Source organism: Aphelocoma coerulescens (assembly GCF_041296385.1).
Source record: "Aphelocoma coerulescens isolate FSJ_1873_10779 chromosome W unlocalized genomic scaffold, UR_Acoe_1.0 ChrW_unloc_scaf_1, whole genome shotgun sequence".
NCBI classification, from domain to species: Eukaryota; Metazoa; Chordata; class Aves; order Passeriformes; family Corvidae; genus Aphelocoma; species Aphelocoma coerulescens.
This window is the reverse complement of record NW_027184080.1, coordinates 7,584,864-7,606,930: the sequence shown is the minus strand read 5'-3', so window position 1 is coordinate 7,606,930 and position 22,067 is coordinate 7,584,864. Positions and strand designations below refer to the sequence as shown.

Below are 22,067 nucleotides of genomic sequence, written 5' to 3'. Positions count from 1 at the left end.
AGAACTAGCAATACTGTTAATAACAGTGTGTTCACCTTGCCTCCCGATGCTTGCAATAGATAATATACAAAGTCACTACATCTGTGACCCATCAAGTATTGCTTGCACAAAAGAAAAACAGGGAATTTGTTGGGAAATAGAATTATTGGGATCAATAAAATAACTGTGCAAGCAATAGGGCTGGAAGTTTTTAGGCTTGTGTGTGAGAGACACTTTCCATGGGAAAGTCCCTGTGTGAAGGAAAACAAACAGCCTGAGAAAAAACAGGGAGTGAAAAACTTGCAGCTGTGCTATCCAGGAATGAAACGAGGGAGATGAGCACAAAATTCTTTTGATCATAACAAGACTGTGGAGACTTGCCAATGTAAGTCCAATTATGTAGAAATAGAAATGTGTCTTGATAAGTTAAGCCACTTAGGAGCTAACAAGCTGGTATACTATATAAGTGCCTTTGGACTGCTAATAAACGGAGTTCATTTATCAACCATATTGGTTTTGGACGGTGTCTCTCTCCCCCCGCTGGGATCCGGGCTCCTCGTCCCATGCAGCTTCTAACAGCAGGAGACTCGGTAGAAATCAACCACTAGCTTTTCACTGCAAGCTTGGTGGTCATGCACAAGCACAAAGTCCTGGGACAACAGCATGGCAGCATAGAATAGTTTGGGTTGGAAGGGACCTTTAAAAGTCATCTAGCAGCATCTCATCACACCCTCCCTGGCAGCATCCCTATAGCCAGCTTCTCTTCCCCATGTTCAAGACAATTTAGGTTATTTCCTTAAAGAAAATGTAGTGATTTACTAAAGGTACTTCTGAGTTAACTAGTCTGCTTGCACCCAGACAGATAATATTTAAGCTCACAATTGCTGCAGACTCTCCTTGGAGGCAAGAAGAAATCTGCATTTCATTTTTCCACCCTCTTTCTTACAGCCTGCAATTTCTTATCTTTGAGACCTGCACTCCTCTGTCAAATTTGGCTGAAATTAGTCCCTGGATTAAAAAAGCTTCCAGAGGAATAGCAAGTGACAGCCAGTCTGAGTTACATAAGCTTCATTTCTGTTAATTTAAAAAAAAGAGCAAGCACAGAAACAGTAAATTAATTTTTCACCCAATGTAATGAAAATATATATTAATAAAACAACGTGCAAATATCCTATTTCAGAGCAAATTCTGAGAAAGATGATGAGTGCTCTGAAACTCAGGAGGGAGGGAGAGAGACCAGCATCCTGGGGTGAATCTTTGCATTAAAAGCATCCTGGCAGGGAGGGATGTTGCAGTTCTGCCAACAACTAAGCACTCCACAGGGTTATAACATCCTGCCCACCACTGATGCTTCTCTGAGCATCTGCAAAGGCAAGAAAAAACACTCCTCTACCTGCACCAGGCCAGCACGGGAATGGACAGAGCAGGAATGCAGAAAGGGATGGAAAACCTGCTGTTCACCAGAAGAGCTTTCCAGAAGTGTGCATTTCATTGCAGAGCTGCCATAAGGATGCAAGAATCTGCTGGTCTCAAAAGAAATGGAAAAAACTGTTGGAGAAGGCTATCCATCACCTCATCACAGCTGGTCCCTTGCAGCTCTTCATCCACATCCATGGCTTCTTCTTTCTTTACAGGCATCTGTAGCCATCACCGTGAGACCCCATGGACACTGAAAACTCCAAGTCACTTGCAATAATGAAATATGCGTGTGGCAAGAAAAATAAAGAAATAGTTTCCAAAAGCACTCCCAGCCTTCATGTCCTGCTATAAAACCTCCAGCTCTAAAAATTATTGCTGCAAGTTTTAGAATCACCAGCCTGGCTTCCTGAGCTAGAGAAAAATGTAATCAAAGATGCCTCCAAGGCATTTGCCCAGCTGGGAATATGCCCTGATTTAAGGGAATACAGCTCCTGTGGGTGCAGGCATCCTCCCCTGTCTCCTCCCACCATGCAAAGCAAAGACCACCTTAAACATAGAACATTTCTCTATTATTAAACTCCAGCTGACAACCACAGCACAACCATAATCCTTCCTGCTTTCTTTTCCTCTCTTGCCCAGGCATCCAACATGGTATTTTTGACAACACATTATTAAAATCCTCTCTGGCTTCATTGCAGTTGGACACGGCACCCAGGAGCCCTCCAGTCCAGGGGGTTTGCTTCTGTCTGGGTGGGTGGTGCAGGGAGATGCCAGCACCCAAAAGCAAATCAGCATTTGCAGACTACTGCTTTGGACTGGCTTGGTAGGACCTAGACTATACCATAGTCCCACTTGGAGCGCACACTTCTCTGCAGAACAAAAAAATCCTTTAAAATACACCCCAGGATTATTCATGCACGATCTCCCATTAGCAAACACTAAGATGTGTTTTCACAGACATGAACACCCTTCATAGTCCTCTGCAGAAGATGGTGGCCCTAAAACAGTGCCTTCATGGACCATGTAACAGAAGGAGCAGCTCGCAGTCACAGACACAGGGGAGCCCAGCTGTGCAAAGCAGCTGCCCCAGCCCCGATCTCACCCAAGGTTATGTCATCCGTGACCAGCTCCGGGCCAGTTGGCAAAGCTTTGGCTTCACAAAGGAGATGCTCAATGCTTGGGATGGCCAAGACCCCTGAATTATCTGCAATGCAATTCTGTTCTAGCTCGAAAGCAAAGACAGACTTGTGAGACTTAATCAAACTATGCAAAACACTTGAGATTGTACATACTTATTTGCAGAAGACCTCAGTGCTAGCTTGGGGATGGACTGGGTGCCCTCCCTGCCACATGGCACAGCACACCTGATGGCAGAGACCTGGACTGTTGCAGCATGCTACACTGCTATGTTGCAGTCTCTCAAGTCACCCTTCCCATGCCAACCCAACCACTCACCTCCCATGCCAGCTATCACCCAACACAACCGGCAGCAGAGGGATGGCGACAGCTTGGTTGTGAACACCAACTTCTCCCAAGCTTCTCTCAAGGTCCCAGAGAACACAAGCCAAGCAACACAGCTCCTCCAGAATTTTATGAGTTCAAAAGCATTTTTCAGAATTAATTATGAGCCCCGTCAATGGTTCCCCATCACAGGTGGCTGGGGAAGCTGGTGGGAGCTATGTGTCTCCCTGTAGTTTCTGTTCCAGCATGGGGCAGGCTCCAGTGGTGATGAAGCCTCCCCAGGTCAGCACAGGTTGTACAAACAAGTCCCAGTGAGCCAGGCCAGCTCCAGAGGAAGGGGGAAGGTTGGTTGGGTTGTTTTCTTTTGCATTAAGGCAAATTAAAATTGCTGGTGAGAAATGAGAAGCTTGTGGAAGCCCACATGCATCCTCAGATCACCCAGGCATGACATGACACCAAGGGATGAGGCACACCACACAGCTGCCCAGCTCTGCTCCCCATCTCAGGGACATTCCCATCATGGACATGTCATCTCATCCATAACCCTTTCCATCTTGCCACTTGAGAGATGCAGATGACTTCCACCACCACCCAGCAGCATGGTGGACACAACCATGCTAGGGAAGAAGATGAAGCTGAGCCAGTGCTGGTGGCCACAGAGGAGATGCTCTTAATAAATGGCTGTACATTATGAAATATTCCTGTGGCAGGCTCCTAGCCAACAGGTGTGTGGCAGGATTTAGTCCTGCAGAGATAGCAGAGGCAGAAGTTTGTCACCACAGTTTCTCCTACCACCTAAGAAACCAGGTTTTTCTTCTCATGTACCACAACTGTTACGTGCCTGGAGGACAGAGGAGGCCAAGGATTGTCTCTATAGAAGAGGAGATGGAAGTAGTGACTTTTCTGAAATAAGCACAAGACCACTCCTAGTTGAGCTGTGGTCCCTAAAGCCTCAGAGGTCCATCAACTGCCTCAAAGTAGTCTCCAAAACTAACTCAAAACAGCAAAGATCTCAAATCCATTATTTCCATAACAAATTTTTCACAATCCACCCACGATAGAGACACCATCTCCATTCCTGGCCACTGTTGAAGTACCTCTACATTGCAGAAGCCCAGCCGTGGCACAGCCCAAAGTAGATGCGGAAGAAACAAAACCTCTCTTTTCAGCAGGAAAGTTGATGGTTAAATGCACAAAAGTTTTGAGAACATCCAATGTCATTCCCATTTCAGCCTGAACCGAGCAAGAAATATATTTTTCTTAGGATCACTAGCAAGGCATCTATGTTGTAAATGAATATATATATATATATATGTGCATACACACATATATATGAATAAATAAATATAAAATAGCCAGGGCCTCAAACAAACAGAAAATTATTGGTTAGCTACAGTAGTCCTTTATTTTGGATGACTCAGTAATGCGCTAATTATACTCAGGTAGCAGAACTGTACCTTCTCCAAGAAGTTTCAGAAGAACATCCCAAGGCTCATCCAGAAGCATCAATGCTTCCAGATTTTCAAGATAGGAAGAGGTGTCCTTTTCCTAACCTGATGAAGACTATGAGTTACCCCCAACAGAGCACCATACTGTTAACTTTGAAACTTAACAATGGCATGAGTAATGTAAATGTCTTAATACTTCTGCCAAACATAAAAACTGTGAAATAATTAACAGTATTTAATTGCTCCATTGAAATAGTCAGGCAATATGCTAAATGTGCCCCAAAGAGCTCCCGAAATAGCTCTTGTCTTGGGGTGATTTTATGATGATTCTATTCCCTGATCATCTGCTCTACACCCAGAAATGGTTGCTGTAACTTTAAGGTGGGTCCAGGGGGAGGGGGGGGACCTTGGGGCTTTTCGACAGGCTTTTTTCAAAGCCTCACTCCCCAAGCATCCATGGTTCCCGTGCGGACTGTGGGTTTTTTTGCTTAGTTAGCTTGGGGGTTTGTTAGCTTAGGCAAGAAGTGGTTTTTTTCCTTTCCCTGGCCTTGGAGACTGTGACAGCAATCCTTCGACGGCTTCTTTCTTGAATTGGACAGTTTGGTTTTGGTCCAAGATCAGAGAGAACAATAGACAGGAGAAGAATCAGCTGGGGACCGGTGGGAAGGCGAGGGGCCACTCCCTTTCAGCCCCAGACCTCGGAAAAGCCGAGCCGCTGAGAGAAAAGGACACCAAATCCACCTGCTTCATCTGCTGTGAAGAGAGGACCAACACCAGAGATTCACCAGGTTCCCATCTGTTTGCCCAAGCTGCTGCATGAACCTTTTGTTTGGTTTTTTTCCTTGAGACAGGAACTGGCGCCATTTTTTTTTCCTGTGCCATGTGGGCACTCTATTTGTCAATAAACGGTTGGGTTTTTTTCACTTTCACTTTCATCCACTAGTATTCACCTCTTATTGGCAGAAAGGGATTGTTGGAACCCTTTTTTTAGAGGAAACACTCATTCCAGAGTGTTTTTCTCCTAAACTTGTCTCTAAACCAAGACACTCATCTGCTGCCCCCAGCTTCCTTAGAAACCATAGGGTCTTGCTATATTTTTAGCTATAGCTCCTTACAAATACACAAGACCCCAAAGACTCACTTGAGAAGCAAGAACATGAAATTAAATAAGGTCCAGGAGGGTTTTCTTGCTGCTCTGCAGAGACCAGCAGACAAAAACTCAACCAGCAATAACTACCACAATTTCATACCACTCCCGCTGGGAAAAGACCAAGCAGCAGCAAGGATGAAAACAGGAAACAGGAGAGAGACCCAAAATGAAATGGGAGAGTCAGCATAGCAAAATTTGTCCTCACCAGGAGATCCTGGTAGAGTGAACTCAACGGAGCACTTAATCCCAAAGTGAGGCTGCTGAGAGAGCAAAAAAGTATTTTTCTCATTCAAGATCAAGTGCTGAAGGAGAGACATCTAAAGATAAAGCTCAGCACCTTGTCACCTTCCCTTCCACAGTTTGGATCAAAGGCTAACAAGTATCAAGTATGTTTTCATGCTTTGCACATTATTTTTCACACCTCTCAGGTACCCTGCATAGACCAGTCCCATCCCATTTGTGGATGAGGTTGACTCAGCTATGGAAATGAAGGTGTCAAAACCAGCCAAGCCCCTCAGGAAGCTCACTCCTCTCCCAAATCCCATTGCAAAGGCAGAGCTGATGTTTAATTCATCTCCACAGTTTCTCCAGTCTCCCATCAGCAGGGGAGCTCCTGGGTGCTAGACCTTACCCTCCAGCTCACCTGAGACAAGTTGCTTCCCCACATCACTTTCACCTTCAGCATCTAACCACTGCTTCTCTACTTTCCTTTAAAAGCAACCTGAGATCTTATAAATTATTTTTTTAAATGCTTTCTAAGAGCTGTACAAGTTCCACAAGACACTAACCACAACACCTCAAATTCACAGAGCTCTCTGGTACAGTATCTGCATTGCAAGAAGGGCTCAGATAGAGCTCAGAAGGAAAGAGCATCACATACAAGCACAGCCTGAACTTCCTCAGACACCACTCATCTTGTTGCCAGACGATAAATTGTCTACACCTGGTGAGCTAACATAATGCTCATTCTACCAAAACCACTGACCTATGGAATTGCACAATGCCCATTGTGTAAGAAGGACAACTGGAAGTTCACCAGTCTCAGTGCCCTGCCAACTCAGCCAGGTCGACTGGAACATTGGGGTCTACGACCACTAGGGACCACCAGAGAGACTCCCAGGACAGAAGAACGCATGCGTAAAGGGGAGGGGAAATACGTTAATGATTTTGGGGAAATGATTATCATATGTATGTTTAGTCTGAGACGATCAATGAATATGTATGTAGAATACAGTATATAAAGAGAAACTTCCCTGTACTCAAGTACACATGGCTTTGGGAGGAGCTATCCCCCCCCCCCCCCACCGCCCGTGCATCCAGCCAAATAAAGAATGCTGCTTCTTAATGTTATATTGATGTTAAGGAGTTTCTTTATTTTACCGAATTTTTGGTAACAATCTCTCTGCCAAAGATAACATACCTAAAACAGGGAAACCACAACCTACACATTTTACCCAAGGCTTGAAGGAATAAAATCCAGTGCAAGGTTTTGCTCTTGGACCTCAGGATCATCAATGGCACAGCAAAGCCTTTATGGTCCTTATGGGGAAACATAATATGTATCACCACAATAAAATGCTTTTTTTACACTCACTGGAGACAGAATGTGAATATTTGTTTGTCAGGGTCACATAAGCTGCAAGGGGAGTGGGATGCTTCCCTCTCCATCCCATGTGGCACTCCCCTGCCATCATCTGGATGCTCAGAGGATGGTCCACCATCAAAAAGCCTTTCTAGATTTTGGAGAGGAGTGACTATTAAATCTCCTGGCCTTATTTTGGTACCTTTGGGTTGAGAGAAACAACCTGGAAGCTCAGTATATCTTCTGCTCCTTCACACCTTTTTTATTTCTGTTAACAAGGCTGTGACTTCAAGCTTCATCCCATACCTGCTTGAGTGGTGGAGGAAGAATAGCATGGATTACTGAAGCGGGAGTGAAAGTGATAGAAATGGACATGTGGAAACAGCCTATTTCAGAGGAGCCATCAGGTCTCCAGAGAGGCCCAGGGCACTCCAGCCCTCCACATCATGCTGCACCTGTCCCTTTCCAATCTAATGTCATTGCTACCTCATCCAGTGTGGGGTCTTACTGGTGGGGGTCTCGCCCCTCCCAGAGGAGCCTGACACATGGAACAGCCCCAGGAGATAAATCTTAGTCTCATTTTATGGAAAAACAACTCCAAGGACTGAGTTTTGAGGCATTGGGATGCCAGGGACAACCAGCAAATGTGCCTCCAGCCGTTCAGCATTGCTGGGGGCAGCTGTGGCAAAAAAGTCTTGCAACTGCCGGCTGCTCCGCTGCCACAACATCTGTTTTCCCCTACTGTCACCCACAGCCCCTGAGACCACATGCAGCCAGAATGACTCTGCAGGAAAATGATAACCATAAAATAACAACAAAATTGAGTCCCTGCTGTGTCCTCGCTTGCTACACCCAAACCCAACCCTGCACCAAAGAGGTGGGAGATGCTCCCACCTAGGTACCACACAGCAGCATTCCCACTGGGAATGTCCCCCCTGTGAAGATACTCAGGGCTAAACCAGGTGGTACCATTGTGTCTGCAGATGCTGCTGTACAGGAACCTCCACTGGCTTTGCTGCGACAAGGACCACAATGAACAATAGTCATTGCGATGGGGACCCAATTGGTCTCCCTCTCCTTTTTGTCCATGTGGGGTTCGCCGGAGGACCCGGAGAGAGAGGCCACCCCTGCCCTTTGGCCGGGCTAATGAAGCTGCCAGGAAGCTTCCAGAGGCCGGGAGCGTATCCAAATCCGGCCCTGGACCTCGCCGCCGCAGTTACTGCCCTGCCCGCCGCTCACCTACACCAGGAGAGGGAATATCATGGGAGAAGGGAGGGCTCCAAGTCCACGCACAGAATGTCAGCGAAGAGGGGGAATCCCACCCAGGACGAGGCCACTCGGGTAGCACCGTCGCTGGTACCAGATGAGAAACCGGGTCCATGTGTAAAACAACACCCCAGACCCACGGCAGCCTGGCGCGTGGGGGTTTGATTCTTTCCTAGGGAGACAAAGGCCGGACGTGCCCCCCCCCCCCCCCCCCCCCGCTGCTGTGTCATGGCCCCCCCGCTCTGGCCTTACCGTGCAGGGCGCTGGGCGCTGGGCGCAATCAGACCCCCGCCGGGAGGTTCATGGGCGCAGCGCCGAGGTGAGGGTAAACGCGGAGGGACACCAGGAGCGCCACCCGCTCGGGAAGAGAATCCAGCTCTGCAGAGACGGGCAGGGACGGCCGGGGAGTGACGCGCAGCCCTCCCAGCCCCGCCCGCCCGACCCCGCCGCCGGCCTTGCCGTCGGCCCTGTCGGGAGATGTAGTTCGGGCCTGAGCCCAGCCTGCCCTACCCGCCGGATCCCCCGGGCCCCGAGGCTCTGCCGCGGCCCCAGCGACCACCGAGAGGCCAGCCCGGCGGGGCGACTGAGACCGATCAGGTAGCAGAGCAGCCTTTGTGGTGCTATTTATTTCCCCCTGCACACACCCACACTTCCCTGCCCGGGCTAAACACTGATTCTCATGTTCCTACCCTCATCCTTTGGGATTCAGACGTAGAACCGCATCCTTTCCGGTCCCATCCCCCCTCCCCATGGCCAAGCAGCATCCATCGAGCTTTCAGGAGGGTGATTTCAACTGAGCTTAAAAGAAGTAAACAGCAAGTGTTTCAGAATCCTTGAAAGGTTTGGGTTGGAAGGAAACATAAAGATCATCTAGTTCCAACCCCCTGCCATGGGCAGGGACATCTTCCACTAGACCAGGTTGCTCAGAGCTCCATCCAACCTGGCCTTGAACACTGCCAGGGATGGGCCAGCCACAGCTTCTCTGGGCAACCTGTGCCAGTGCCTCACCACCCTCACAGGGAAGAATTTCTTCTTAATATCTAATCTAAACCTGCCCCCTGTCATTTTGAAGTCATTGCCCCTTGTCCTATCACTCCATGCCCTTGTCCAAAGTCCCTCTCCATCTCTCTTGTAGCCTCTTTAAGTATTGGAAGGTGCTCTAAGGTCTCCTTGGCACCTTCTCTTCTCCAGGCTGAACAATCCCAACTGTCTCAGCCTGTCTCCATAGAAGAGGTGCTCCAGCCCTCTGAGCATCTTCATGGCTGCCTCTAGACTCGCTCCAGCAGGTCCACATCCTTCTTATGTTGTGGGCTCCAGAGCTGGATGCAGTACCACAGGTGGGGTCTCACCAGAGCGGAATAGAGGGGCAGAATCGCCCTCCCTTGACGTGCCTTTGATGCAGCTCAGAACACAGTTGACTTTCTGGGCTGTGAGTGCACAGTGCTGAGTCATGTTGAGCTTCTCATCCACTGATGCCTTGAGAGGCCACCTAAAAACAGAGACTAGACAGGAGTAAGGGAATAAAGGTAGGCATTTATTTGAAAGGCCTTCAAAGGTACACCCTGAGGAGCCAGAGGCTATTGCCAAGATGGACCCCAAGATGGATGACAGGTCAAGAGTTCTTCACCCTTTTATAGGTTTGGTTCATTTGCATATCAGGGTTAATTTTCCAATTAAAGCTTTAGTTTAATGATGTAATTTCCCCTCAGCTTGCCCCCCTCTCAGAGGCTTTTGGTTTATACTTTTGGGCCTAGGACGGACTGGGTCTCCTTGAAGAGAAAGCCTGGAGAGGCTTTATGTCTACCTAGCATGAGAGAGCAGAAATTAACAGACTACAAGAAACTTCAGAGTTACACACTAAGCAGTACAGAATTTGAAAAATATAAAAGTTAAAACCTAAGGCATCACCACCAACACCCCCAAGTCATTCTCCTCTGGGCTGATCTCCATCCATTTTCTGCCCAGCCTTTACTTGTGCTTGAGATTGCTCCAATCCAGATGCAGGACCTTGTACTTGGCCTTGTTGAACCTCATGTGGTTCACAAGGGCCCATCTTTCAAGCCTGTCTAGGTCCCTCTGGATAGCACATAATTGAAGTGTTTCCATATAAATACACAAAACTCTGAGTTAAGAAATGTAAAAAAAAAAAGAATTCAAACACCTTTTAAACACCCTTCTAGCTAACTGGATCCATTTAGCCCCTTCAGACCTGCTCAAATGTTCCTACAAGGGATTAAAACCACTTTTTCTTTACCCCACCAGGCTCTCAAAAACACTGACCCAAAAATCATTCCCCTTTTCTTATTGCTTGGGCTATATTCAAGAGATTAACTTTATTTCTGACCATGGATTCTTTATTGCTTTCTGTCTAGTTCTGCTGTAACATTAATCCAGATAAATGGATCATGTTAATGAACATCAACAGAAGAACCACAGCCATAAATTCACCGGAAGAACTGGCCTCTGAAGAAACCTTAATTCTACTCTAACAGCAAAATCAGATTCAAAAGATCTCTCTCCCTGCTGCGCCCAGGGCTGTATCAGTTTGCTGGGCAAGTTGCCATGACAACCCAATATTCACAGGAGGGTAGCTATAATTAGGAGAGTACATCATTAATTTAGCTCCAGATATTTTTATTTTGTTGTATTTTAAGCGAAGGAGAGCTGCCTGGATTTTCATATTTTTATCTATGATCATATTATGGTTTAATTATTACTCTGATGACTTAAGAGGCCTCCTAGACACAGAGACTAGACAGGAGTAAGGGAATAAAAGTAGGTATTTATTTGAAAGGCCTTCAAAGGTACCCCCTGGGGGCCAGAGGCTATTGCCAAGATGGACCCCAAGATGGATGACAGGTCACGAGTTCTTCACCCTTTTATAGGTTTGGTTCATTTGCATAACAGGGGTAATTCTCCAATTAAAGCTTCAGTTAAATGATGTAATTCCCCTCAGCTTATCCCCCTTTGAGGCTGTTTGGTCTATACTTTTGAGCCTAGGACAGCCGAGGTGTCCTTGAAGAGCAGGCCCGGAGAGGCTTTTTTATGTCTACCTAGCACGAGAGAGCAGAAATTAACAGGCTACAAGAAACTTCAGAGTTACACACTAGGCAGTACAGGATTTGAAAAATGTAAAAGTTAAAACCTAAGGCATCAACTCCAAGCATAAATAGCATTGCTCCAGTGACAGTGGAGCTGCCATGCTGTCATGGGTTAGCAAGCATAGTCCCGGAAGTGATGTTCTTGCAAAGAGGTGCTTGCAGCTTCCTCTGTAACCTGACAGAACCAATCAGCTGGCTAGTTTGAATATGGACAATTCTTTAAGCCACTTAGAATTTTGACCGCCTCTGTGGGCCACATTTAAGAATGGGCAAATCCCGGGACGCTCTCTCTCTTGCTTCTGGCTGGAGGACTGGTAAGTGGCCTGGGCCCAGCTGGGGCCCAGCGGCCCTGCCAGGCCCTACTGGGCCCGGCCGGGGCCTGCTCAGGCCGGGCCCGGGCCAGGCCCGGCCACTGCCTTCCTGGAGCTGATGGGCCCTGTTCCACCCGCGGCCCCCTACAGCCCTGCTACATGCAGATGGGTCGCTCCCCCCCTCCAGTGCAGCCGAAGAACTTAACTGAAAGATGCCCGCTGCCAGGCAAAGTTCATGTGACCAACAGCGATAAGCAAAATTCCAGCTGCAAAGCCCAGGTGAGATTAACACTTTTAGTGCTGTGAAGAGTTGAAAACAGGAGGGAGGAGAAAGAGGAGATGCTTAAAGCTGAAATTCTGTTGTAAAGCTATGGTGGTGATGGACTATGATATTTCAAAGTACCCATTGTAATTTCATGAAAGCATGGGGGGTGGAGCGATCAACTTGTACTTGTGAGCAACAGCACATGTGCTGGAATAAGCTGTAGCGGGTTTGGTCTGTAACCGGGCGGAAACACCAATTAAGTGTAGTGGTTTGGTCCAAAATACTCATTACTGTTTACCTTCTGTGAGATAAGAATTAGGAGGAGAGCAAAGCAGGCACAAAACTTGAAAGAATATAAAGAAGTTTATTAACAAACCTAAAAGAAGAAGAAAAAAATCATACCACACCTTCAGAACACTTCTCCTCCCCCCACCTTCCTCCCTTCTCCGACTGACAATACAAAAAGACAACCCTCAAGATGTTCAGTCTATTTACTACTTCCATAATAACCTTGTTCAGCCCATTTAGGAAGAGGAGTCTCTCTTGCTCATACTATGGAGACATTATCACAACGAGACAGCTGCCCGGGTTGGTTCTCTGCTCGCATGTGAGTCCCTTCCCATGACTTGCAGCTTTTCCCACAACTGCTTGCGAGGGTCCACTCTTGAAGGTTTTTGGGGTACAATTTTAAGGTTGAGCCGTTCAGAAACAAAGGTTCTCTTCACCCATCTCTGGGAGCATTTCATCTCTAAGAACAGAGGCCCTTCTCCTTCCCTGGGAGCAAAGGGTCTTCCTCATCTTCATCTTTAGGACTATCTCTGGGAGCATCTCTAGGAACTGAGGTTTTCTCCTTTTCCATTTGGAGCAAAAGTCCTCATCGCTTCCATCTCTGCCTGTCCAAACTTCTCATGAAATTACAGCTGCCTCAGCATCTGCTTATCTCAGCGCAGATGCTTTTGCTTACAAGTTGAACTAAACAATCCACCCCCCATATCTTCATGAAATTACAACGGGATGCTCTGTTGCATCATAGCTTTACAACAGAATTTCAGCTTTAAGCATCTCCTCTTTCTCTTCCCTCAGGTTTTCAGCTCTTCACAGCACTAAAAGGGTTAATCTCACGTCAGCCTTGCGGCTGGAATGTGGCTTATCGAAGTGGAGAGGGGAAGGGGAACCAAGACGCTCCGGCTGCCCACAGCAGGGTGGTGGAGGGGGGGTTGGGGGGTGTGGGTGTTCCACAGGTGGAACAGGGCCTGTCGGCTCCAGGATGGCTATGGCCTGGCCTGGCCCGGCCTGGCCTGGCCCGAGCAGGGCCGGGGCCGGGCCCACTGGTCCCCGCACAGGGCCCGAAGCCACCTGCCCCAGAACAGGAAATGAGAGTGAGCCTCTGCCTCAGAGTTTCTATTCTTAAGTGTGGATCACAGAGGCGGTCACAACTTTAAGTGGCTTAAAGAATTGTCCATATTCAAACTGGCCATCTGATAGGTCCTGTCAGGTCCCAGAGGAAGCTGTAAGCACCCCTTAGCAAGGACATCCCTTCTGGGACTATGCTTTGCCAACCCATGACATAAGCAAATGCTGAAGCAGCTGTAATTTGATGAGAAGTTTGAACAGGGAGAGATGGAAGTGATGAGGACTCTTGCTCCAAATTGGAAGGAGAAGACCTCTGTTCCGAGAGATGCTCCCAGAGATAGTCCTAGTGATGAAGATGATGAGGACCCTTTTTCTCCCAGGGAAGGGGGAGGGCCTCTGTTCTCAGAGATGAAATGCTCCCAGAGATGAGTGTCATGGGTTAGCAAGCATAGTCCCAGAAGTGATGTTCTTGCAAAGGGGTGCTTACAGCTTCCTCTGGGACCTGAAAGAACCTATCAGATGGACAGTTTGAATATGGACAATTCTTTAAGCCACTTAAAGTTGGGACCGCCTCTGTGATCCACACTTAAGAATAGGCAAACCCCCCCACAGCCCTCTCTCGTTTCCGGTGCTGGGACAGGTGGCTGCGGGCCCGATGCGGGGGCCAGTGGGCCTGGCCCAGGCTCTGCTCGGGCTAGGCCAGGCTGGGCCATTGCCATCCTGGACCCGATGGGCCCTGTTCCACCTGCGGAACACGCCCTCACAGCACTGCTGTGGGCAGCAGGAGCGGCCCGGCTCCCCCTCTCCAGTGCGGCCAATATTCAGCTGAAGCTGCCCTGCTGTCTGGCAAAAGATCATGTGACCAACAGGGATAAGTGACATTCCAGCTGCAAGATCTGGGTGAGATTAACCCTTTTAGTGCTGTGAAGAGCTGAATACCTGAGGGAAGAGAAAGAGGAGATGCTTAAAGCTGAAATTCTGTTGAGAAGCAATGATATGTCAGAGTACCCGTTGTAATTTCATGAAGGCATGGGGGGTGTAGCATTCAACTTGTACCTGTGAGCAAAAGCACCTGCGCTGAGATGGGCAGATGCTGAGGCAGCTGTAATTTCATGAGAAGTTTGGACAGGCAGAGATGGAAGCGATGAGGACTTTTGCTCCAAATGGAAAAGGAGAAAACCTCAGTTCCTAGAGATGCTCCCAGAGATAGTCCTAAAGATGAAGATGAGGAAGACCCTTTGCTCCCAGGGAAGGAGAAGGGCCTCTGTTCTTAGAGATGAAATGCTCCCAGAGATGGGTGAAGAGAACCTTTGTTTCTGAACGGCTCAACCTTAAAATTGTACCCCAAAAACCTTCAAGAGTGGACCCTCGCAAGCAGTTGTGGGAAAAGCTGCAAGTCGTGGGAAAGGACTCACATGCGAGCAGAGAACCAACCCGGGCAGCTGTCTCGTTGTGATAATGTCTCCATAGTATGAGCAAGAGAGACTCCTCTTCCTAAATGGGCTGAACAAGGTTATTATGGAAGTAGTAAATAGACTGAACATCTTGAGGGTTGTCTTTTTGTATTGTCAGTCGGAGAAGGGAGGAAGGGGGGGGGGGGGTGGGGAGGGGGAAGAGAAGTGTTCTGAAGGTGTGGTATGATTTTTTTTTCTTCTTCTTTTAGGTCTATTAATTAACTTCTTTATATTCTTTCAAGTTTTGTGCCTGCTTTGCTCTCCTCCTAATTCTTATCTCACAGAAGGTAAACAGTAATGAGTATTTTGGACCAAACCACTACAGATGCAGAGCTCACTGGCGCATAAAACACCTCTGCCTTCATCCCATTTTCATTGCACATGTCCTCATGCAGCCCCCTCATTCCCTCCAGCTCCCAAGCCCCTAAGCTGAGAGCCCCCAGGACCAGGATTTCCCAGGGATGCTCCTCGTATATAGGAGGAGGTTGGGGAAAAAAAGGCAGGATCTGCTCCTGCATTAATGATCATTTTTTGAAATGACAGTGCAACTGGAATTGTCACCTTTAACCTGATAACAATTCATCTCATCTAGCTATTTAAAGCAAATAGCCCTCTTTGGAGAATACTGGCCCATAATATTAATGGTGTCAACACACTGTCGTGTAAATTCAGCTCCTAGGTGGGTGTGATACATGAAGGGATGAGACCCACCAGCAGAGATGTGAGTAAGTCTAAGGTTTTATTCAGAAGCATCAGTATATATATGTCTACTCCTAAGACCTTTTTTATGGTTACAACATACAGGCTTAATCACAGTTCTACAATAAATCAGTCCTCTTGACATCCATGGTTCTCGCCAAAGCCACGGCTAGTAGAGCCCAAAGTGTGTACTGTTCCAAGTGTCTTCATGGACTAGTGGAGATGGTGTGCTGATCTATGTTGAAGTAGAAACTTCTTGGTCCAGTTCTGGCTCAGGTACGCACTGTCTAGAGAGATGCTGCTGCTGCTGCTGCCCGTGCTGCTGCTGTTGCTTTCTGTTTAACTCTTTCCTTACACCAACACCTGTTACCCCAACAGGTGGGCACAGCAGGTCTTGGCCCCACATAGTGGGACCTCTCTATGCATCCTGGTCCTGCCCCAACCTGCTCAAGGCATCCTTGGCCTGGTGACATCACAAAATGCCACTAGGAGCTTCCCTCCATCCTTGCTGGAAGTAGGAAGGTGGCAAGGCTGGGAGCTGGGGGCTCTGGTTCAGGAGCCCAGATAGGTGGTGGATCAGGGCACACAACTTCCAGCCTGAGATTTTTGGGCAATGAACCATCCAGCAGAGCGTGATGTCTGTGAGAGTGTATGAGGGAGTTGGATTCATTCCTCTAGTAGGTGGGGGTGGAATTTGGACAGGGATAACTGTAGGGTGACTAAAGGTAAATCCAGAGATGGGTGTTGGGCAGCATCAGCTTGGGATTTGGGAAAAGGGCCAATCACTGCTGTCTCACCCTTGCACTCCCTCCCTCACATGGGTTCCAAGCTCCATGGCCACCCTGGTCATGGCATTCCATTCATTATTAATCTGTCCAAGTACAAAGCAAGTGCAACTTTATGGTAACTGGAGATTTGTCTCTAGGAGCTGGCATAGCTCCAGGTTCAAAGAGCACAGCAGAGCTGCTGGTCCTTGTCCCCATGTGGGTGCAACCCTGCTCCCCTCAGCCTGGTACCTCAACCCCTCCAACCTGCATGTCCTGACCTCCTCCTTTTATCCCTGCTTTTGGCTTAATCCTATTGTAGGAGGGAACACAAATATCCTTCTTTCAAGGAAAAGATGTTGTGGCTGCTGTTTTGGGTACCATATGCCAGGTAATAACACAAGTTGACTCAATGATTGGGAAATTAAAATTGCTCTTTATTAAAAGTGTGTATTCAGGGAGGTAGTGAGGTATCAGAGGAGTTCCTACATCACCTTAGCAGTGGGAATTGAGGCAGGCTTGCCTGGCTCCTTATGCTGCCAAGCACAGAGCCCACAAGGTGCTGGGACCTGTGCGGGAAGGACTGTATCCTGCCTCAGAATCCTCCCAGGGCTGCTTCTGGGGAAGCACTGAGCATCTCTGGGAAGATCTTAAGAGCCTCCCTAAGTTCTTTCCTAATTCAGTGGGAACTGGTGGATGTCTGCCAATGGGAAATGCTCCAACCTCAAGGTTTTTGCCCCAGGAAAATCACAAGAGGCTTAGCAATGATGAGACCTCCTGCTGCTTCAAAGGGGTTATTTGCTAAAGGCAAAATTTGATGTACTGTATTCTACCCAAATTTTACATCCCCTGCATGGAAAGCTCAGGTATACATACAGATAGGTACTGAAAAAATAAGCTAAAGCAGAAGAGAGATCCTTTCTTCTTCCTCAAGTCCTTCTGGCATAGGTGGGATGATGGGAATATCTTCCAGGATGAAGACACAGTGATGCCCTCAGCAGGCGACTTACAAAATGCCACTGTGGTTATCAAGTGCTTAAATGCTCCATCAGACACTCCTGCAGGAAAAGAAACCCTTAAAATAGTTGGGTCAACAATCATCCTGCCTGTTGCAGCGGGGATTTCTGCAACATGTATAGACAGCGAGGCCCGTGGAAAGAAATAGGGAGTGATTCTTGCTAGAAGTTTCAGAGATCTTTATTTTCCAGCCACATGGCCGGGGGACTGCCGAAGAACTCAACAATCATGGGACCACCAGGGTCCTCCCTGTGCAGGGGAACACAAAATAACCAATGGAGAACAGGATTGACCAGGGAGTAGGGAAACCCAGTAGGCCGTGCCTCTACTCCAGGGTCCCCTCCCCCCGGATCCCACACCAGGGGGGAGGAACCCCAACACCTGCCAGAATCAGAGAGATCATGATTCTCACTGGGCTGCAGTTAAGTTGAAAGCTAATAGACCTCCTTTAAAAACCCAAATAATACACATACTGTGAAAGCAAGAACTGGACACAGACAAGGTGTTTATTCTCATCCTGAAAGAGCCTGAGTGAGTGGCTCTGCCCTACTTCCTGAGCACAGAGACTTCTGTCCATGCCTGAAGGGCTGGCAGCATTGGATGTGGGGCTCCAGCAGCTCTTCCTCCATCCAAATCTTATGGAGTGAGATATCCTGACTGCAAAGCAAGAGACAAACTGAGGTCATGGGGTGTGAATGTGGCCAGCCAGGACATTTGTGGCAAAAGAAACAGCACAAAGCTGTCAAGACTCTCTCCTATATATATATATAAATCAAATTTCAGACCAGAGTACCCACAGCTGAAGCAATGCTTGTCTATACCAAGAGGAGAAGCTGGTTTTCAAACACCAAATGTGGGGACAGACTCCTTCCCCCATGTCCTGGTGACAGAGAAAGGGGATGGAGTTTTTAGCGCTGTGTGGGTATGACCATATGGTTTCTTCCATACCTCTCTCTTAACATAGTCTTCAACAGTCCATCATACCTTTCAATCTTCCCAGAGGCTTCTGGATGATAAGGGATGTGATATATCCACTCAATGCCATGTTTCTTTGCCCAAGAGTTTATGAGGTTGTTTTGAAAATGAGTCCCATTGTCTGATTCAATTCTCTCTGGGGTACGATGTGGCCACAAAATGTGCCTCTCAAGGCCTGAGATGGTGTTTCAAGCAGTGGCATGGTTTACTGGGTATGTATCCAGCCAGCCAGTTGTTGCCTCTACCGTGGTGAAGATGTAATGTCTGCCTTGGCGTGTTCGTGGCAGTGGTCCAATATAGTCAGTTTGCCAGGTCTCACCATATCAGAAACGCAGCCACTGCCCTCTGTTCCAAGGAGATTTCACTCATGTGGCTCGCTTGATGGCAGCACGTTTCACATTCGTGAATGACCTGTGTGATGGTCTCCATAGTCAGGTCCACCCCTTGATCATGAGCCCATCTGTATGCTGCAGCCCTTCCTAGATGCCTAGATAGCAGCTTTCCACCTCTGATGGTTTCCTATGACATGACAGGATCCATCAGTAAATAAAGCATAGCCTCTTTTGTTTTCTGGTAACTTGTTATATGGTGATACTTCTTGGGCACAAGTAACCTTCTCAGCCAATGCTGTCACCAAATCTTCTGAAATATCAGAATAAGACTACTTAACACTAATGTGGTGTTAAAGAGGGCATCATTTATTCAGGCCTGAGGTCGCACAGGGGATAGCTCCTAACCTTGCATGGACACGTGATTCTACAAATGTGTTGCTTATACACAGTCCTTACATGCGTATTACAATTTATCCATTACCGTAAATCCCACCCAAAGTTCCCAGATTCAGTCCTTGTTTTGTCTATTACTGCATTCTTGAGCCAGATGTCTTCTTCTTATCTTCCAATGATCCTTGATGGGAAAGCAATGTTTGCATGCCTTGTTTCTGTGCTAAAAGTTCACAGGCACAGTAAAAATTGAATTAACCCTTTTGGTGTCAATGTTCCAATATCTCTGGCTTCTGGCCAGTCCATAATCTCTTCTAGGCTTCCTGGGAAATTGGGTTTTCCCATTTGGGCTCATTGTGTGTTGGGATTTTAGGAGTTCTCCTTTTGTTTTTCTTTTTTCTCTTGAATAATTTTCCCCATATGTGTTGCCAAGAGACAATAACGACTGGTTACTTAAGAGAGACAAAAGACCTGGCCACAGAGGGAGGGGTCCAGCTGGCTACCCTTTTTTACCTGGGGTTTTCTCGTGTAGGGCAGAGATGCCGAGAGATCTGGACTGGGAAAAAGGGGTTGGGTGGAACCACTAGCTCTCTTGCTCTCTTGGCATTCGGAGGGGAGAGAAGCTGCGATCGCTGTGGGGAGAATTCATCGCTGCTGTGGGGTTCAGCCTTCTGCTGTCTTCCTTCTACCATGAGTGGGGCTCTGCTTGCTGGACCAGCCATTGCACCGGGACCCTATTTAACACCCTACCTCACTGAGGGGGGAACTTCTTCGCCATCTGCTCAGGTGCCTCAGGGGGACCCCGGGATCCCAAGCCCGCCTTTCCCTGCCCCACTGGGAGCTGGGCCGCTCCTGCTCTGAGCCTTCGCTACACTGTAGCTCTGCACAGCCTGCCTGCTGAGATGTCCAGGGGTTCCCGCTGCAGCTCCGGAATTTGATACATCTCACATCTACCACCCGGGATTTTGTGCTCATCCCTGCTGTTCCAGCCTGCTGTTCCCGAGGGTCCTGCTGGGGCATTGGGATCAGCTGCCCCAGGGGGTTTGTGAAGCCTTTCTTCCATCCCTTCCCTGCTCAGCCAAGCCGCCATTACCGCGTGCTCCCCGAGATCGTGCCAGAGTGCCCCCTGCAGCCACAGGGGAACCATCGCACCTGCCCTGCCCACCAGGAGCTGCCAGCGCCCCTGTCGGATGTGACCGGAACTGCATCAAAGGGGAAAGTGACTGACAGCCAAGAAGGCTGGCACTGGGTTACTGGTTCTGTTTGTTGTTACTGCCACAATTATTGTTGTTTGTTTGTCTTGTTTTATATATATATTATAGTAAAGAACTGTTATTCCTATTCCATATATCTTTACCTGAAAGCCCCTTAATTTCAAAATTATAATAATTCAGAGGGAAAAAAGGGGGAAATTGTTGGGAAATAGAATTATTGGGCTCAATAAAAGAACTGTAGCAAGAGCCTGCAAGCAAAAGGCCTGTGTGTGAGAAAAAACTCTCCATGAGAAGATTCTCGTGTGAAGAAAGCAAGCAGGCCTGAGGAACAGAGAAGGAGTGAAGACTTGCAGCTGTTCAGATAAGACCCAGAGAAGGGAGATAAACATTGAATTCGTTTAATCATAACATAACTAATAGAAACTTGCCAATGTAAGTCCAATTAGGTAGAAGTAGAAATGCGCTTTGATAAGCTTTAAGCCACTTAGGAGTTAACAAGCTGGCATACTATATAAGTGCCTTTGGATTGCTAATAAACGGAGTTTTGCTCTTATCAACCATATTGGTTATGGACTGCATATCTTCTCCCCCCCCCCGGGGCCCGGGCTTCTCGTCTTTTTACAATTCCGACAAGGGGGTTGCATTTTCCATTCCAAGGGAGGCTCCTGCCTTCCTTGGCAGACACCTGTCTTTCAAACCAAGACATTGTGTAATCAGTGCTACCCACTTACTCCATGTAGCGCTGTTTGCGTGATGTATTGAGGGGATGTTTCCTTTGAACATCCAGTGTAGCATGGGCAATCGCAGTTCCAAGAGGAGACATGCTTCTGTCCCAACAACTTCTGAGGCAGCTCAAACCCCCTCATAGGCTGCAAATATCTCTTTTTCAGTTGGAGTATAGTGGGCTTCTGATCCCCAATAACTCTGGCTCCAAAACCCTAATGGTTGACCTCGGGTTTCTCCTGAGGTCCTTTGTCAGAGGCTCCAGGACAGATCCTGCTCCCCAACTGCAGTGTAGAGTATAGTTTGCACACCTGGTCCTGTTCAAAGAGGCCCAAGAACTACGGCACAAGCTATTTCCTATTTGATCTGCTCAAAGGCCTGTCGTTGCTCAAGGCCCCACTCAAAATGGTTCTTTTTCTGGGTCACTTGATAAAGGGGCCCCACAAGCGGGCTATAACCTGGAATATGCATTCTCCAGAACCCCACGAGGCCTATAAAAGCTTGTGTTTCCTACTTGTTAGCTGATGGAGACATAGTTGCTATTTTGTTAACCACCCCTGTAGGCACATGAAAGCGTCCACTCCGTCATTTTATTCCCAAGAACTGGATCTCGTGTCCAGGTCCCTTTACCTTGCTTTGTTTTATGGCAAGAACAGCTTTCAGAAGAATTTGGATTATTTTCTTTACTTTCTCAAAAACTTCTTCTTCTGTATTGTCCCACACACTGATATCATCAGTATATTGCAGGTGTTCTGGAGCTCCACCCTGTTCCAGGGCAGTCTGGATCAGGCCATGGCAGATGGTGAGGCTGTTTCCACCCCTGGGGCAGTTGGTTCCAGATGTATTGGACACCCCTCCAGGTGAAAGCAAATTGTGGCCTTGTAGTCGTTTGGTCCAAAATACTCATTACTGTTTACCTTCTGTGAGATAAGAATTAGGAAAAAGGCAAAGCAGGCACCAAACTTAAAAGAATATAAAGAAGTTTATTAACAGACCTAAAAGAAGGGAAAAAAAAAAAATCATACCACACCTTCAGAACACTTCCCCCCCCACCTTCCTCCCTTCTCCCACTGACAATGTAAAAAGACAACCCTTGAGATGTTCAGTCTGTTTACCACTTCCATAATAACCTTGTTCAGTCCATTTAGGAAGAGGAGTCTCTCT

General features: G+C 47.7%; 1 protein-coding gene across 5 annotated transcripts in view; it reads right to left on the bottom strand.

Moving 5' to 3' along the window:
* The window catches only part of LOC138102788 (CBP80/20-dependent translation initiation factor-like), a 498,226-nt gene extending 489,519 nt beyond the window's left edge, over positions 1 to 8,707 (bottom strand). For all 5 annotated transcript variants that reach the window (XM_069000540.1, XM_069000539.1, XM_069000542.1 and 2 more), the window contains exon 1: positions 8,558 to 8,707. The gene's annotated coding sequence lies outside the window, so the exon portion shown is untranslated. The remainder of the gene's footprint in view (positions 1 to 8,557) is intronic.
* Between the last annotated feature and the right edge of the window lie 13,360 nt (positions 8,708 to 22,067).